General features: G+C 45.9%; 1 long non-coding RNA gene across 1 annotated transcript; it reads right to left on the bottom strand.

Annotated features, from left to right (window-relative positions):
* Window positions 1-1,839: 1,839 nt before the first annotated feature.
* LOC140207592 (uncharacterized) lies at window positions 1,840-18,244 on the bottom strand. The gene is made up of 3 exons (XR_011888596.1): window positions 18,211-18,244; window positions 3,738-3,865; window positions 1,840-2,340 (listed from the first exon to the last, which is right to left on the bottom strand). It is a non-coding gene; the product is annotated as an uncharacterized lncRNA (long non-coding RNA).
* Window positions 18,245-18,957: the final 713 nt, after the last annotated feature.

Raw genomic sequence — 18,957 nt, 5'->3', positions numbered from 1 at the left:
TCGACAGTTTACCTCAGCAGTCATCCCGGCCCTGCGTTCTAGAAAGGGTCCTGGCCCTGCGCCCCAAGGAGGAGTCCCTGATCCGTACCCTAGATCCTAACCAAGCCGAGTCCAAGAGCCGAGCCAAGCCTAGTCCAAGAACCTCGTCCTGTCCAAGTCAAGGCTTTGTGTTCTCGTCCTGTGCAGGAGTTCCACGTCCAGTCCTGTAGCCATGTCTGGTCCTCGCCTAGATCCGGGTTGCAATCCCGAGTCAAGCCGCAAATTCCGGGTCACTGTCCAGTCTTTTGCTCGGAATCCTAGCCCAGGCTCTTAGTTCCAAGTTCATTGTCCAGTTCCCGCTTTCCTAGTCTTAGTCCTAGCCCAGTCTCGGTGTCCTTGTCTCATCCAGGGCCTGTGTCCATGTCCAGTGACGTATCTTCCTGACTCCCCTTGCTTTCTTGATAAACCTTGTCCTGTTCTTAGTACTTCAGTGTCTGTGTCTTGCATTTGGGTCCGTTCTCAATGCCTCCATTATGAGAGTTGAGGAGCGAGGAGGGTGAAGAGTGGGGAGAAATGGAGTGACAGATAAAGTGAGTCCACTATGGAGAGAGGAGGGAGCAAGATGTTGAGGAAGTTGCACACACTCACAGTGTTGAGGGAGGTCCATTCCCTCTGTCCCACTCACAGTAACTCTTCTAAGGATGTATTTGCATCAACGAAAACAGGATTCAACACGTTGTGACCGTATACTATTCCGAGCTGAAAAGAATGTTCAACCCAGAAAGATGAAGAAATTATCACAATAGAACAGTTATTCTCTCTAGGGGCGGTTACTTAGTCTTAGGTTCTCAGTCATACTTTATTAATCCCGGGGGAAATTGGTTTTCGTTATAATTGCTCCATAAATAATAAATAGTAATAGAACCATAAATAGTTAAATAGTAATATGTAAATTATGCCAGTAAATTATGAAATAAGTCCAGGACCAGCCTATTGGCTCAGGATGTCTGACCCTCCAAGGGAGGAGTTGTAAAGTTTGATGGCCACAGGCAGGTATGACTTCCTATGACGCTCTGTGCTGCATCTCAGAGGAATGAGTCTCTGGCTGAATGTACTCCTGTGCCCACCCAGTACATTATGTAGTGGATGGGAGACATTGTCCAAGATGGTATGCAACTTAGACAGCATCCTCTTTTGAGACACCACCGTGAGAGAGTCCAGTTCCATCCCCACACCATCACTGGCCTTACGAGTCCTAAAATGGCCTTAGGAGCAAATGACACTCACCAGGGGGCGGTCAGGATTCTTGGTGGGGCGGTAACTTGAGGCACCAGACCTGACCGACCGTTAGTAGAGCAGGCACTTCCAGAAAAGGGTGTGGCACTGAAACACAGGAAGAACCATAGCTCTGCAGGCTTTGTGCATTCGTCATCACATCGCGTCTGACACTCGGCAATCTCGTCTGACCATACCAACGTAACAGACGTTGCTGGGGATGCATAAATGAGCAACCAGGGTGCTCGGCATTTCAGCCTGACTCGCGGCACTAAAAGGGCTAAAATAGGTTGGGAAACTCTGCTGTAGAAGAAAGAGTTAACCACTGGATCAGCATAATTGTCCATGGATGGGATCCCCAGGATCTGAACAGAGAGGTGTCAACATAAAGCGTCTGACGCCAGGCTAAAGGTTCGAAATCTCTTCCTAGATACTGAGAGGTTCTTTGTGTTAATACAGGACCAGGTGGTTGACACAAAAATAACAGAAATGCACATTAAAAGAGTAACAAATTCAATACGAAGTGTTATGCCTCTCTCAGGCTCTAAAGCAGAATATGCAATTTGAATGCTTACACAGGCGCCATCAAGTGGAAATAATCATTCACCAAAATCTTGCTTTAAGATACAATCATGAAAGATACTACAGATTACTATAAATACAAATCTGATCCAGTTTTAGAGTCGGAGTCAAACAATTATATTACGACCGATCGGTTACTAGAGATAGGACGATACAAGATTCACGTCCGGATATATTATCACAGGATAAACATGCAAATTACATTTACTGACTAGATATGGGCATTCCGACACACACAACACGCAGAAGCCAAAAAGTGAAAAACACCTGAAATATACTGACGTGGAAGAGGAAAATAAAAGTCTGCGATACATGAACAGGGTATACATTGTCCCAATTGTAATATATACGGCTGCTATCATCCCAAAGTGACCACACGATAACATTAAACAATTAAACCTGCAGGGCAATAATGAAGATCACTGCAATAGTCCAAAAAAATTCGTCGTAGTTCAGAAATCAGTTCTTTGCCCATGTCTGTTCCTCAAGTTTTACCGGTTCTACCTGAGAAAAAAGAAAGTAATATTAAACATGCGATTGTACTGCGCTGAATACAGGAGAGATTCATCGTGCAGTTTGCTCGGAAGGAAATTTTTGATAAATCAGAAAGCGAAGTGACATTTGTCCTTGAAGCAGAGTAGGAATTTTGGTGTTCCATGGAATATTGCACAATCCAGGAGTTCTCTAGTGCTAAACATTTCTCCATTACAGGTTTATCGAATACCAAGGATAAGTGCGTGGTTTACTGTGAACTCGTATAGACTGTTGACTCTCTTTTTCATTTCATTCTGATGCAAAAGATTAAAATAACAAATAAGATGCAATTTTGCTGATTAGGACTTGAATGTCCGCGGATCCTCTCCCGCTTTATCATTACCGAAAGGGTTGTGGCAGTGACAGGGGCTGGAATATGATGGGAAATAAACAGAAAATATAGGGCGAGTTTAATAATTGACAGGAGGTGGATGTCGCGGGCTGAAGGTGTGAATGTGTGTTTGCCTGTGCTGTGTTTCTCTCGGGCTCTAAACCAGTTTTATTCTCCCCGCTACCATGTTCTCCGATTACCGTCTGTCTGCAGTGTCCGGATGGAAATCACTAAAACCACCTCTGAGAAGAGGTTATATATTTTGTTTGTTAATTAGTTGAGTAATTGCCGTGAGCGGATATTTCGCTGCGCGGACGAACTGCTCTCTGAACTTGCTCTGAGTTACCCCATAAATAAACGTGTTTGTGCAGCAAATTAATATCATCAGCGTGTATCCGGTGTGTTGAAAAATGTATGCCGAATCGTTCTAATAATTCGGATCCAATCCAGAAATGGCGTCATAAAGGAATTCGGCAACACTCACCGACCACAGGAGGTTGAAGCTGCCGGAGATGGTGAGAAGTAAGATCACAGACCTCCTCCTGCTCTCCATCTCCGGGTCACTGCGGTTCTCCGCCTTGCTCTGACCCCTCAGCCCCTTACGGACACGACTAGTCACTAAAATGTGTCTGACCGTTAGGACATTGAGCAGTCGTATTAACACGAACGGGAGTAACGGCGTTAGAACGGTAGTAAAAATGTCATATCCCACCCACCCGGGATCCGTCCAGTGTCCCGGCTTTGGAATGCAATCTCAGGGTATATTGTCAACCACTTTCACAAGTTGCAATATGAAGAAGTAAGGCACATTATTTAAACAGAACACAACGCCGGTTGTTGTCAGAACCACAGACGCAGTTTTCCCGGTACAATACTTTGTTTTCCATTTCTGACAACAAATGGCGACAAACCGATCAAACGTAAAGCTGACGGTGAACCAGACAGAACAGTCTGTGACTGCCTCTCCCAGGGCAGAGATCACACTGCACACGACGGTGATGTTCAGGAAAGCCCCAGGGAAGTAATAATAACTGACCCGCCACAATATCACCGCAAACACGATGGTCAGTAGATCCGCCGTTCCCACGGCCACCAGGTAGCGAGTGGTGCGGATGGAGAGGCCGCACTTTCCCCGGGACAGGATCACCATCGACACTAAATTCACTGGGGGGGGGGGGGGAGGAGAGTAGAAAGATTGAATGAATTATTCTCTCACCGCTCTGTGGGTCTCTGTGCCAAGATCAGCTGTAAAGGCCGAACAATTAAACTTTGCGGGCGCTCATTACTGGAGGTTTAAAACGTGTAAATCGGGTTTCGCAGACGCCTCAAAGGCGCGCAAGCTGGGAGAAAGGTTGCATGCTCGGTACTGCACGAGGAGCGGGATTTGGGAAGGAGGCATTGTCAACTGATAGCAAAGGGCAATTTTCGGCCGATGTGTAAAGTTTGAATACCTCGGCAACTTTCACCGCGATAGTGATTCCCGCGATCCCATCACCTATCTTCTGTCTCTCTTCGCATGTCGCCCAGCCCCGCTGCCTCGGACTTTGTCCATTTCCTATGTTCAAATTTCGAAGCAGGTTACTTCCCCTGTTCGCAAGCATTCATCTCCTCCTCGACTTCCCGTTCTGACACCTCCTTATTTTCCCGAAATTATGTTCATGAATTCCCTGATGCTCACCCATTTATCTGTATATTCATTGGCCAGCTTCTCGTTCAATAATTGACTGACACCCGACAGCCAGCCATCTGCCAAATTACAAACAGGACACGCCTTTGTTTTCTTCCGCAGCAGTATCTCGTTGGAAGTTACGATGCCATTCTTCTCATTTATGCTCCGCTGCTTATACGTGGGAGGGGGTAGTTGAGGGTGGGGCTTTGGGGTTCTAACATTTAATTGTCATTCATTCTTTGGGGTACTCCCCTGTTTCCGTGGATATTTGCGAAGAATTTTAGGATGTATATTGTATAAGTTAAATGTACGTGTTGCAACCTATTGAAACTATGGCAGAGGAGAAATCCGCGGAGAGAGAAATAAGTCCGAATGTCGGTGGAATAAGAATTAAAGTGTAATAAAGCAGGGAGCTCGGCATCAATCAAATATTCGCAAATATTCGATAGTCCGAACACCAAATTTCCGTCGTTGTTTCCCTTACCTCTTCTCTATCCATCTATCTATCACTCTGTAATATCGTGGAGTCATCGTTGTAAACGCTCACATCATTGTGAATAATTTAGCTATGCAGCTAAATCGCTGCGTCAATTACAGACATTGAATTGAAACGAAGAAAGTCAACATCCTACGCCAACGCGCTTAAATTTACATCTCCACTAAATCTATTCACTTCTCATCAGATGCATCTGGCATGGAGAAATGGTATCACCACTGAACGCATGTGCGTCGCTAATAATAATTTAAATCTTCTGTGAGAAGCAACTCTTTCTCCTCCGCTTCAAGGAGATATTGAGAGATTCTGGCGCTGATACAGTATCTGAAATATTCTACTTTCCGTAACTTCCTGATAAAACCCCAGTGCATCGATTCCAATGCAATCACATCCTCTACTGGTGGGGTACTGAAAAAATAAATTGAAGTTCTTTAGTCTGACCAATATTATATACAATTTCATCTTTATTTCTGCCGTCAGTGAAGGCAGGAATTCGGACTGTACTGAACACCATATTATCAGTCTACTATCCTACCTTAATTGAATTTTCAACTTGCATTACTTTGTCCGTCTCTACTTTATCACTCTCGAGAAAATGTCACTCTATGTGAATTCCTTAGCCCTACACATCCATGAACTGTACTCAACACGACATTAATATTGACCCCTATCTGCCCTTCGAGGACGATCTGAAAAAAGGATGAATTTCTTTCCACAACTGACAATCAGTCGGCTTATTTCTACAACGAATGTCTAGAGGCAGCGAACGGCTCCTCCTGTGTTCCATTCAGTTCAGAACATTGAATGCATTAGTACATCGGGCAGCACAACGGGAGAAACAGAACAAACAATGTTGTGTCCTATTTGCAGTGAAAGTGTAGATCAAATTGTCAAGTAAGTAAGTACAACTCTCTATCTCATTGTCAACAACGCTGACACTCTGCAAAACAACTGTCATTGTTGATACAAATATAACAAATGCAGATGCTCCTTCGGTTTAAGCATTTGCACCAATTTGAGTGTCATGTGTACGGTGATTGAATTACTTTGCTTCATACTGGTGAGAACTTGATAGGAGCTGGTTTAATGTGCGAGGGATTGCAACGACATGATACATTCTGTCATAGGCTTCAGGACTTCAGCAGGTCACAGCCATCTATGAAATGAATAAACAGCCGACGTTTCGGGCAGCGATTCCTCACGTGAACGGGGATGGTGCCAGAGTAAAAAGGGTGGGTAAAGGGAATGCGGATAAGCTAGAATCTGATAGGTGCGTAGGTCGGGGGAGGGGGTGTGAAATAACTAACCAGGGAGGTGATAATTGTAAAAGGCAAAGGGCTGGAGAAAAATAACGCTGATGGGACAGGACAGTGGATCATGGAAGAAAGGGAAGGAGGTCGGGGACGAAGAAGAGGGGGTAGGTAGGTGACTGGAAGAGTGAGAGCCCAGAATGGTGAATTGAAGGTGAGGGAATGGAGAGGCATAAAGTCCGGAAGATAGAGATATCCACATTAATGCCACAATATCAGAGCTTACCTAGGCGGACTATAAGGTGCTAGTCCTCCAGTCTGAGACTGGTCTCATCGTAGGGCAAGAGGAGGCCACTGATCGGGAATTGGAAAAGGGAATTACAATGCATGGCCACTGGGAAATAAAGCTTTCTCTTGATGGAACTGAGGTGCTCGACAAAGCGTTAATCGATTTGAAGGTGTCATGGTCCGGCCCGTGAAGTCCACATTCCGATTCACGGTCCGGTCCATGGACTCAGGGCTCCGGGTCTTCCAGCTGTCCCTCATTTGATTGAGTTAAGTATGGGCATCTGATTCCCATCTTGGGGCTTTGAATATAAGTAGCCTTGGGGTTGAGTGTGGGCTGCTGGTTTGTTTTGTCATGATCCCCTAGGAGCAACCTGTTGCTGGAAGGCTAGAGCAACCAATTGCCATCTTTAGGCCGCGTTGGGGAGCCATCACCTCATGGAGCCTTGCTGCCGGTAGTTGGAGCTGTCTTTGCGGTATGGATTCGGCTGTTTCCCGGGCCAGCTGAGGTTGCTGGCCGAACTGAGACTCGAAGCTACCCCGGAGCAGAGATGGAACTGTCTGTCGTTCTTTGGTGTTGTCTCTTCTTGTCCTCCCCTCCGTGGGGTAAGTCAGGCCGTTTTGCCGTTGCCCTGCGGGGGGATCTGTCTTGTCTTGTCCTTGCCTCTGTGGGGTAAGTCAGGCCGTTCTGTTGTTGCCCTGCGGAGGGTCCTGTCTTGTCTTGTCTTGTCCTCGCCTCCGTGGGATAAGTCAGGCCGTTTTGCCGTTGCCCTGCGGGGGGATCTGTCTTGTCTTGTCCTTGCCTCTGTGGGGTAAGTCAGGCCGTTCTGTTGTTGCCCTGCGGAGGGTCCTGTCTTGTCTTGTCCTCGCCTCCGTGGGGTAAGTCAGACCGTTTTCCCGTTGCCCTGCCGGAGGTATCTGTCATGTCTTGTCCTCTCCTCTTTTGGGTAAGTCCGGACGTTCTGCCGTTACCTGACGGTGGGACCTGTCGCACGTTGGAGCGGGGATGAAGCTGAGTCCCGGCTTGTCTTAGCATAAGTCCCGGCTCTATGTCTATGTTCTGTCCTGTCTCATGTTAGTGTCATGTTAAAGATGAGTCCCGGCCTATCGAAGAATAAATCCCGGCTCTATGTTAATGTTCGGTTCCCAGTCTGTCTCTGAGCTGCAAGAACCCAAACCTCGACGATTCCGCGGCCAAGCTCCAAGAACCGAAGCCTCCATGATCCCGCCGCCAAGCTCCAAGAACCCAAGCCTCGAGGATCCCGCAGCCAAGATCCAAGAACCCAAGCCTCGAGGATCCCAAGCCAAGCTCAAGATCCAAGACCCCAGCCTGCAGCCAGGCTAAGACCTAAGACCCCAGCCTGAAGTGATTCTCAAGACCCGAGACCCCAGCCTGAAGCCATGTCATGTGCTTACCTGGTTCTGGGGTCCGAGCCCAAGTTCAGGGTCCTTGTCGAGTCACGGCCTTGGAGTCCAAGCCTTGTCTTGTCTCCAAGCTCAGGCCTCTGGACCCCAGCCACGTCCTGTCCTGAGGCCATGTCATGTCCTTGCCTGGTTCTGGGGTCCGAGCCCGAGGCAAGACCCAGGTTCTGGGTCCTTGTCCAGTCTCGGGCTCGGAGTCGTAGCCTTGTCTCCTAGTCCATGGTTCCTAGTCCTGGTCCCGCTTTCCCTAGCCCAGGTCAGCGTTCTTGTCCCTGCTCCTGGTCTGAATCCTGTCACGTCCCTACTCTAGTCAGATCCTGTTCCTTGTACTTCAGTGTCTGTGTGTTGCATTTGGGTCTGTTCCCAGCACCCCATTGTGACAGAAGAAGTGTCTTGGCCAGAAACGTCGACAGTTTACTCATTTCCATAGATGCGCCCTGATCTGCAGAGTTCCAGCAACATTGCTTTTGTCTTGCAACTAATGTCATCAACGTTTCAAATTTTTCATCTTATTACAGTAATGTTCAAACAATATTTTTGAATACTTTTATTGCAAGATCTATAACGGAGACGATCCCCTCAGTGAAATGTAGCTTTGGAGCTTTGGAAATAGTCTGTGGACTCTTTCAGTTACCGACAGCTTTGTGAAGCCGGTATATCAGTGAGTGCGGTGCAGACATGGTGGCAAACTCGGTGTTCATTCAGGAGTTCTCAGTAACAGTACAGAATGGGAATCACATGATCAGCAATAACTATCATGAAACCGAGAGTTGAGCATTCACTATTTTTAGAGTCGATATTTCCTCATCTTTGAGATTTGCAATTTTGTGTTAAGCGGACCATACCTTATCACAATTGGGATTTGAATGTCATGACGTTTAATTTTACCCCAGCTGTTGAAAGACACGTCAGCCTTGTGTAGTATTGAGTATTCAGTATGCTGAAGCGAGTATAAATGAATAACCTTGGAGATTCCTCAGCTCAGAGTTTCTTCAGCGAGATCGCGGGTAGCTGGAAGACAGGCTGAATCTCACACAGCATGCTTGAAACATTTTACCCTGTGAGGAAGATATATTTCATGAGCATTGGTGTTGTCGCTGTTCCTGGTCAGAACATGAACAGACTAACATTTGCGGTTCTATGTGTGCGGTCTTTGGACTCGTTCAGTTGCCGACAGCGTTGTGATGTCGCTGTATCAGTGAGTGCGGTGCAGACATTGTGGTAAAACCCTGTGTTCATTCAGAAGTTCCCTTGCAGATTAATCCGCGACCTCGGCTAAAAATAAATCAGTAGTTGAAACAGACGTACAGTGGAAGATCGGAGAAATTGATTTATTTTGAGGATTAATGGCAGGAGGTTTTGATTTAACAATGTAAAGCCGCTATCGTCGTTAATCCTTGATGATCGGTCGTCTCCTGTACGTGGTGTTATTCCGTATCGATAGAGCAACATGCTTTACATTTAAATTGAAATTTATGTCAAACAATAGAAAATCAGACGCTGAAAACCGAGCAACACACACAAAATGCTGGAAGAACTCAGCAGGACAGATAGAACATATATAAGAGTCAAGGTTTCAGGCCGAAGCGTCGACTGTACTTATCTCCATAGACGCGGCCGGGCCTGCTGAATTCCTCTAGCATTTTGTGTGCCTTGATAGGTATGGCGCCGTGGTTTAAGAAATGTCTGCATTTGGATAGACTGGGGCAAGCCGATCGCCGGTGGTTTGAAGGGAGAGTATCACTTAAGAGTTAGACTCTGCACCGTCAGCCTATTTCTTCCCTGCGTCACAGGGAGCGTCGAGACAGTGACTAACAGTATTTTTGCTGTTCTCCCAGTGAATTTAGTGGCGATTGTGATCCTGTACTGGGGCAAATGCGGCCCCTCTGCCTGCTCAACTCGCTACCTGGTGGCTACGGCAGTGGCGGATCTACTGACCATCGTGTTTGCGGTGATATTGCGGCGGGTCGGTTATTATTACTTCCCCGGGACTTTCCTGGACATCACCCCCGTGTGCAGTGTGATCGCTGTCCTGGGCGAGGCAGCAACAGACTGTTCTGTCTGGTTCACCGTCACTTTTACATTTGATCGGTTTGTCGCCATTTGTTGCCAGAAGTGGAAAATAAAATATTGCGCCGGGAAAACTGCGGCTGTAGTTCTAACAACAACTGGCGTTCTGCTCTGTTTTATTAACATGCCATACTTATTCATATACCATCCACTGAAAGTGGTTGACAATATACCCTGGGACTGTGTTCGAAAACCAGGTACTTATACCGATCCCGGGTGGGTGGGATACGATCGGCTTTCTACCGTTCTAACGCCATCACTCCCGTTCGTGTTAATACTCCTGTTCAACGCTCTGACAGTCAGACACATTTTAGTGACTAGTCGCGTCCGTAAGGGGCTGAGGGGTCAGAGCAAGGCGGAGAACCGCAGTGACCCGGAGATGGAGAGCAGGAGGAGGTCTGTGATCTTACTTCTCACCATCTCCGGAAGCTTCATCATCCTGTGGTCGGTGAGTGTTGCCCAACTCCTTTATAACACCATTGCTGGACTGGATCAAAATACTTACAATGATTCAGAATACATCTTTCAACACACCGGAGACATGCTGATGATATTAAGTTGCTGCACAAACACGTTTATTTTGGGGGTAACTCAGTCTAAGTTCAGACAGCAGTTCATCAGCGCAGCGAAATATCCGCTCACGTCAATTATTCAGCTAATTAATAAACAAAATACCTAAGCTCTTCTCTGAGTTGTTTACAGTGTTTTCCATCTTGACACTACAGATCTGGAAACTTCGAAGAACATGGCAGCGGCGAGAATCAAACTGGTTTAGTGCCGGAGGGAGATACGGCACGGGACCGGACACTTCGGCAACCACAGCCCGCGACCTCCTGCTGCTACCAATTATTAAACTCACCCTACCTTTCGTTTTTATTTTTTGTCACTATATTCCCGCTCGCGTCACGTGAGCTTCCCTTTCCACGATGATAGAGTGGGTCAGCATCTGAGGACATTCAAGTCAAAATCGGCAGAAATGCATCTCATTCCTTGCATAAGAATGAAATGCAAAAAAAAAAGAACGTCAGTAGCCTACACGATCCTTCATGTCCTTTGCTTTAGATAAACACGTTATGGAAAAATGTGAACAGTACGTTGTATCTCTCAAATAATAACCACTCGTTTATGTAATCGGAATATATTTACAGAAGAGCAGAAAGGTCACCTTAAGGGTATGAGCGTTGTTGTGTATTTAATATTTTCGGAATCTTTGAGTGAACTTGGTTTTATAGTGTTTGATTACGCATTCTATAAGACCATCAGACCATTAGATATAGGAGCAGAAGTAGGCCATTCGGTCCGTCGAGTCTGCTCCACCATTCATTCCTGTTGAGTAAAATGAATGATTCCGTGTTATATTGGCTGATTGTTAGGAGGCTGCGATTATGAAAAAAGTGATCCTTTTCTGGTTAGCTGCTAGTCACTACTGGTGTTCTGCAGGGTTGGTGTTTGGAACCGCTTCTTTTTATGCTCTATATGCAGAACTTTGCTGATGGAAAAGATGTTTTTTATTCCTTTGTTTGTTTTTTGTAAGGTTTGCAGACGATACCGAGATAGGTGGAGGGGCAGGTAGTATTGAGGAAACAGGCAGGGTGCAGAAGGACTTAGAAAGATTAGGAGAATAGGCAAGGGAGAGGCAAATGACGTACGCTATTAAAAAATACATAGTTATGCACTTTGGTAGTAGAAATAAAAGTGCAGATTTTTTTTTGAACAGGAGAAAATCCAAAAATCTGAAATGCAAAGGGACTTGGTGATCCTTGTGCAGAACACCCTAAATGTTAACGTGCAGGTAGAGTCGCTGGTGGGGAAGGCAAATGCAATGTTAACATTCAAAGATTCAAGATTCAAAAAAAAACGTAATTGTCATTCTAACCGCACATCAGCTCTGCAGGGCAGAATGAGACAGCGTTTCTCAGGGGCAGTGCAATCATAAGGAACTGAGCGAAATACATGTTAGTAAGGAAGTGGTGTTAGGTAAATTGAAGGGATTGAAGGCAGATAAATCCCCAGGGCCAGATGGTCTGCATCCCAGGGTGCTTAAGGAAGTAGCACAAGAAATAGTGGATGCATTAGTGATAATTTTTCAAAACTCGTTAGATTCTGGACTAGTTCCTGAGGATTGGAGGGTGGCTAATGTAACTCCACTTTTTAAAAAAAGGAGGGAGAGAGAAACCGGGGAATTATAGACCGGTTAGCCTAACGTCGGTGGTGGGGAAACTGCTGGAGTCAGTTATCAAGGATGTGATAACAGCACAGATGGAAAGCGGTGAAATGATCGGACAAAGTCAGCATGGATTTGTGAAAGGAAAATCATGTCTGACGAATCTCATAGAATTTTTTGAGGATGTAACTAGTAGAGTGGATAGGGGAGAACCAGTGGATGTGGTATATTTGGATTTTCAGAAGGCTTTTGACAAGGTCCCACACAGGAGATTAGTGTGCAAACTTAAAGCACACGGTATTGGGGGTAAGGTATTGGTGTGGGTGGAGAGTTGGTTAGCAGACAGGAAGCAAAGAGTGGGAATAAACGGGACCTTTTCAGAATGGCAGGCGGTGACTAGTGGGGTACCGCAAGGCTCAGTGCTGGGACCCCAGTTGTTTACAATATATATTAATGACTTGGATGAGGGAATTAAATGCAGCATCTCCAAGTTTGCGGATGACACGAAGCTGGGTGGCAGTGTTAGCTGTGAGGAGGATGCTAAGAGGATGCAGGTTGACTTGGATAGGTTGGGTGAGTGGGCAAATTCATGGCAGATGCAATTTAATGTGGATAAATGTGAAGTTATCCACTTTGGTGGCAAAAATAGGAAAACAGGTTATTATCTGAATGGTGGCCGATTGGGAAAAGGGGAGGTGCAACGAGACCTGGGTGTCATTATACACCAGTCATTGAAAGTGGGCATGCAGGTACAGCAGGCGGTGAAAAAGGCGAATGGTATGCTGCCATTTATAGCGAGAGGATTCGAGTACAGGAGCAGGGAGGTACTACTGCAGTTGTACAAGGCCTTGGTGAGACCACACCTGGAGTATTGTGTGCAGTTTTGGTCCCCTAATCTGAGGAAAGACATCCTTGCCATAGAGGGAGTACAGAGAAGGTTCACCAGATTGATTCCTGGGATGGCAGGACTTTCATATGAAGAAAGACTGGATGAACTGGGCTTGTACTCGTTGGAATTTAGAAGATTGAGGGGGGATCTGATTGAAACGTATAAGATCCTAAAGGGATTGGACAGGCTAGATGCAGGAAGATTGTTTCCGATGTTGGGGAAGTCCAGAACGAGGGGTCACAGTTTGAGGATAGAGGGGAAGCCTTTTAGGACCGAGATTAGGAAAAACTTCTTCACACAGAGAGTGGTGAATCTGTGGAATTCTCTGCCACTGGAAACAGTTGAGGCCAGTTCATTGGCTATATTTAAGAGGGAGTTAGATATGGCCCTTGTGGCTACGGGGGTCAGGGGGTATGGAGGGAAGGGTGGGGCGGTGTTCTGAGTTGGATGATCAGCCATGATCATAATAAATGGCGGTGCAGGCTCGAAGGGCCGAATGGCCTACTCCTGCACCTATTTTCTATGTTTTCTATAACAAATGCAACACTAAATAATAAACATAACAATAAATAGTAAAACACAACAGCCACATATCAGTTATAAGTGTCCAGTGCACGTTAAAAGTGTTCAAAGTAGAGTCAGGTAGAGCAGCTATTTAGCAGTCTGACTGTCTGTGGGAGGAAGCTGTTTAGTAGCCTTGTGGTTTTAGTTTTGATGCTCCTGTAACGTTTGCCTGATGGCAGAAGAACAAACAGTTCATGGAGAGGGTGTGAGGGGTCTTTAATGATGTATCGTGTCTTCTGGAGGCATCGACTCTGAAAGAGGTCTTGGACAGAAGGTAGGGAGACCCCAATAACCTTCTCTGCACCCCTAACCACCCTCTGCAAGGCTCTTTTGTCGACAGCAGTGCAGCTGGAGTACCAGGTTGTGATGCAAAAGGTCAGCACACTCTCAACCACGCCTCTGTAGAATGTAGTTAAGATGTTAGTGGGGAGTGATGCTTGTTTAAGCTTCCTCAGAAACTGCAATCTCTGCTGGGCCCGTTTCACAATCCCAGTGGTGTTTCTGGACCAGGTGAGATTGTCCGAGATCTGCACCCCAAGGAACTTGATGTTTTCCAGTCTCTCCACTGTAGAGCCGCTGATGCTGAGGGGTGTGTGCTCAGACTGAGACCGTCTGAAATCGACGATTATCTCCTTGGTTTTGGTGACATTAAGCATCAAGTTGTTATCCCTACACCAGCTCTCTAGGTGTTTGACCTCCTCCGTGTACATAGATTCATCATTTTTTCTGATGAATCTCACCACTGTGGTATTATCTGCAAATTTAATGATCAGGTTCTCCTTGTATCTGACTGCACAGTCATGTGTTAGCAGTGTAAATAGCAATGGGCTAAGCACACAGCCTTGTGGGGATCCAGTGCTCAGTGTCATGGAGTCAGAGATGTTCCTGCCAACACGGACTGACTGTGGTCTTCCTGTCAAGAAATCGAGAATCCAGCGACACATGGCAGTGCATTTCAAAAGGACAAGAATATAAAAATAGTGATGTGGTCCTGAGGTTTTATTGCCTTATCTTGAGTATTGTGAGCAGTTTCGGGATCCTTATCTAAGAAAATGCGCGATGGCATTGTAGTAGGTTCAGCGGAGGTTAACCAGGCTGAATCCAGGAATAAAATGGATATCATACGAACAATGTTTAATAGCTCTGCGTTTGTACTCGCTCGCATTAAGAAAGATGAGGGGGTATCTCACTGAAGCCTTTTCGATGTTGAAAGGCCTAGACAGAGTAGATGGAACCTAAGGCAAGACGGCAGAACCTCAGGATAGAGGACCGTCCAGTTAAAGCCGAGATGCAGATACGTTTCTGCTGAACTTGTGGAATTTGTTATCACGGGCAGGTGTAGAGGCCAGGTCGTTGGGTGCATTTAAGGCAGAGCTTGTTAGGTTCTTGATTGGACACGATATCAAAGGATATGGGGAGAAGCCGAGGAGTGGGGCTGAGTTGGGAAAGAAAGGATAATCCTTGAGTGAATGACCGAGCAGACTCGAAGGGCCAATGGGCCTAACTCTGCTCCACTCCTATGTCTTATGGTTATGGTCTCTGAATCAGATACAGTATGTCTAACATTGAGGAACACGTGTGGAGGCAGATTAAGGGAAGGTGTACAATTACAGGGTTGTCATCAGAGTCCTTAACTTACTTCATATGAAGGGAAACCTCCTTAGTGCAAGTAGTTTATTTCAGGCAGAATTTGTTACGGCAGAATATGACTATATAGAGGAGGAGTTGGACTCCACTGGTGCAGGTGACTGAATATTCAATGAGTGAACAGTTAGGGAAGAGTGAACTCAACTCCTTCAGTATAACGTTAGATACGGATAAGGATGGACATTGCAGGGGAGCTTAAAGAGGAACAGGGCAAATTACCAGAAGCAGGCAGCAGTAACTCGGGAGAATCAACTGTGGAGGGTGTGAAAGGACCAACAGCGCAGCCTACAGCACAGTTATGTTCCAGTCTGATGGAAGGACAAGAATAACAAGAGAACCGCGAAAATCAAAAAGTCATGAATCCAGTGAAAGAGTAAAAGAAAAATATATGTAAAGTTTAGGAAGGTAGATTCAGACGGAGCTCTGGATGAGTAAAAAGAAGCCAAAGAAGAACTTAAAAAGGGAATTAGGAAAGTCAGGAATGTCTATGAAAAGTCCCTGGCCAGTAGAATTAAAGAGAATTCCAAGGCCTTCTGTAAATAAACAGGATCAAGAAAATAACTAGGTAGAGTGTGGGATACTCAAGGATAAAGGGCCGAACATTTGTTTGGATGCAAAGGATACCGGTGAGGTCCTGAGTGACTACCGTACATCAGCATTTGCCAAGGGGAAGGACGTGGAGAATGGGGAGATGAGTGCCGAATGTGTTAATTTACAAGGGCATTTCTAAGTAAAGGAAGAGGTAATGGTGGGTCTCTTAAAGGTTATTGAGGTGGATAGGCCCACAGAGCCTGATGTGGTATATTCTGCGTTACTGAGAGAGGCAAGGGAAGAGATGGCTGGGACTTTGACCAATAATCTTGCGTCCTCCCTATCCACAGGTAAGGTCATGGGGGACTGGTGAGCAGCCAATGTTGATCCGTTATCCAAGAAGAAAACCAGGGGTAATCTTGGAGACTATTAATTGATGACTCTCATATCAGTGACAGGGAAGTTGAACAGAGAAACATAGAAAACCTACAGCACAATACAGGCCTTTCGGCCCACAGTGTTATGCCGAACATGTCCCTACTTTAGAAATCACTGCCATTACCCAAAACCCTCTATTGTTCTAAGCTCCATGTACCTATCCAGGAGTCTCTTAAAAACCCTATCGTATCCGCCTCCACCACCATTGGCGGCAGCCCATTCCATGCACTCACCGCTCTTTGCCTAAGAAAAAAGAATTACACCAAGTCATCTCCTCTGTACCTATGTCCAAGCTCCTTAAAACTATGCCCTCTCGAGCTAGCCATTTCAACCCTGGGAGAAAGCCTCTGGCTATCCACACGATCAAGGCCTCTCATCATCTTGTACACCTGTATCAGCTTATCTCTTATCCTCCATCGCTCCAAGGAGAAAAAGTCAAGTTCTCTCCATCTATTCTCATATTCCCCAACCTAGGCAAAGTTCTTGTAAATCTCCTCTACAGCCTTTCTCTAGTTTCCACGTCTTTCTTGCAGTAGGGTGACCACAACTGATCACAGTAAATGGGCTTGAGCAGGGTCCTATATAGCTGTAACATTAAATCCCTGCTCCTGAACGCAATCCCACTGTTGATGAAGGCCAAAGCACTGTATGCCTTCTTAACCACATAGTCATTCTGTGCAGCAGCTTTGAGTGTCCTATGGACTCGGACCCCAAGATCCCTCTGATCCTCCACACTACCAAGAGTCTTACCATTAATACTATATTCCGTCGTCATATTTGATCTACCAAATTGAATCACCTGTCACTTATTTGGGTTGAACTCCATCTGCCACTTCTCAGCCCAGTCTTGCATCCTATCTATGTCCCGTTGTAACTTCTGACAGTCCTCTCCACTATCCTCAACACACCCAACCTTTGTGTCATCAGCAAACTTACTAAACCATACTTCTACTTCCTCATCCAGGTCGTTTATAAAAATCACGAAGAGTAAGAGTCCCAGAACAGATCCCAGATGCATACCACTGGTCAACGAACTCCATGCAGAATATGACCTGTCGAGAACCACTCCTTGCCTTCTGTGGGCAAGCCAATCCTGGATCCACAAAGCAAGGTCCCCTTGGATCGCTATAAGCCTTGCATCGTGTACCTTATCAAATGCCTTGCAGAAATCCATATACACTACATCTACTGCTCTACCTTCATCAATGTGTCTGTGTGTTTAGTTTCATCCTCAAAAAATTCAGTCGGGCTCATAAGGCTCGACCTTCCTTTGACAAAGCCATGCTGACTGTTTCTAATCGTATTATGCATCTCCAAATGTTCATAAACCCTGCCTCTCAGGATTTTCTCCATCAACTTACGAACCACTGAAGTAAGACTCGCTGATATATAATTTCCAGGGCTATCTCTACTCCTTTTCTTGCATAAGGAAACAACATCTGGTACCCTCCAATCATCCGGAACCTCTCCCATCCCCATTGATGATGCAAATATCATTCCAGAGGCTCAGAAATCTCCTCCGTTGCCTCCCATAGTAACCTGGGGTGTATCCCGTCCGTCCACGTGACTTATCTATCTTGATGTTTTCCAAAAGCTCCAGCACATCCTCTTTCTTAATGTCTATATGCTCAAGCTTTTCAGTCCGCTGTAAGTCACTCAAACAATTGCTAAGGTCCTTTTCCGAAGTGAATACTGAAGCAAAGGATTCATTAAGTGAACACACACAGATCCGTAAAACAGCACAATCTCAAAGACAATATTGAACTGGTAGAAACTCTGGAAATACTGCTGTGACAAGTGTACGTATGCAAACACCATAGCGCTCCCAGGTTCTGTCCTTAATTCATGATGAGCTCCCGATTCTGTTCCTAGCGAATCGGAGCGCCTGAATTTTTTGGGTCCAAACGGATCATTGCACCCTGAGCAAAGTGCAGTTGATAACCCGCTCGTAAACCTGGACTTCGCCTTAATCAGCAGGCAACTCCACACCCTGCTCCCCGGCGCTTGCATTGAACCACACAAATACCAATTCAATCAAATAGTGCCTAAAGCCTTGCTGATCTTTATTGTTCAGTGTGTCCTACCTGTTAGAGCGGCTACGGATTCTGTTACCACCCCGAACAATGTGACACTGCTCCATAGGCTTTGCAGGCAAGTAAACACTCTCTCTGGTTAAAAATCAGCTCTTGGTGACAATCATTAACTAAATACACAGATTTATCAGCGCGTCTCTCCGTGGTAAGCCACACGTGTCGTGCTTTGTAAACAGAACAGTTGGGACAGGTTACCTCTGTTCATTCTGTGCCAGTGTAAACGAAAATTCTACCATTAACCCTGGGAGCTCCACTTCAGAACAATCACTGTGATTTACCGCTAGTTGCATGATCAAGACGTCGGTTCAGTTACACGTGCCATTACACTTGTCAGAATAGACAATGTTGGTCTGCCCGGTGATTGATTGGGAATCTGCCCAGCAATAGACTGGCTGTCTATGCAGTGATCGACAGACAGTCCGCTCAATGTCTGTCAGAGGTACTTCCTATGAATGACAGATAATCCGCACGGTGATTGACAGGCTGCCCGCCCAGTGATTGACAGGGAATCTGCCCAGTGATTGACAGGGAATGTGAACAACGATTCACAGAGATTCCGCTCAATGATAGACACGATGGCTGCACAGTCATTAAATGAAGACTTGCATAGTGACTGCTAGCAAGTAACACACACAATGCAAACGGACCCCCCCCCCCCCGCGGATCAGGAAATATCTTTACAGGCTGACAAAAGTGATATGTTGGCGATAGTTTTTCAGGGACTTCATCAAGCCTGCC

The sequence above is a fragment of the Mobula birostris genome, chromosome 13 (assembly GCF_030028105.1).
Source record: "Mobula birostris isolate sMobBir1 chromosome 13, sMobBir1.hap1, whole genome shotgun sequence".
Lineage (NCBI taxonomy): Eukaryota > Metazoa > Chordata > Chondrichthyes > Myliobatiformes > Myliobatidae > Mobula > Mobula birostris.
This window is presented reverse-complemented; position numbering and strand designations above follow the sequence as displayed.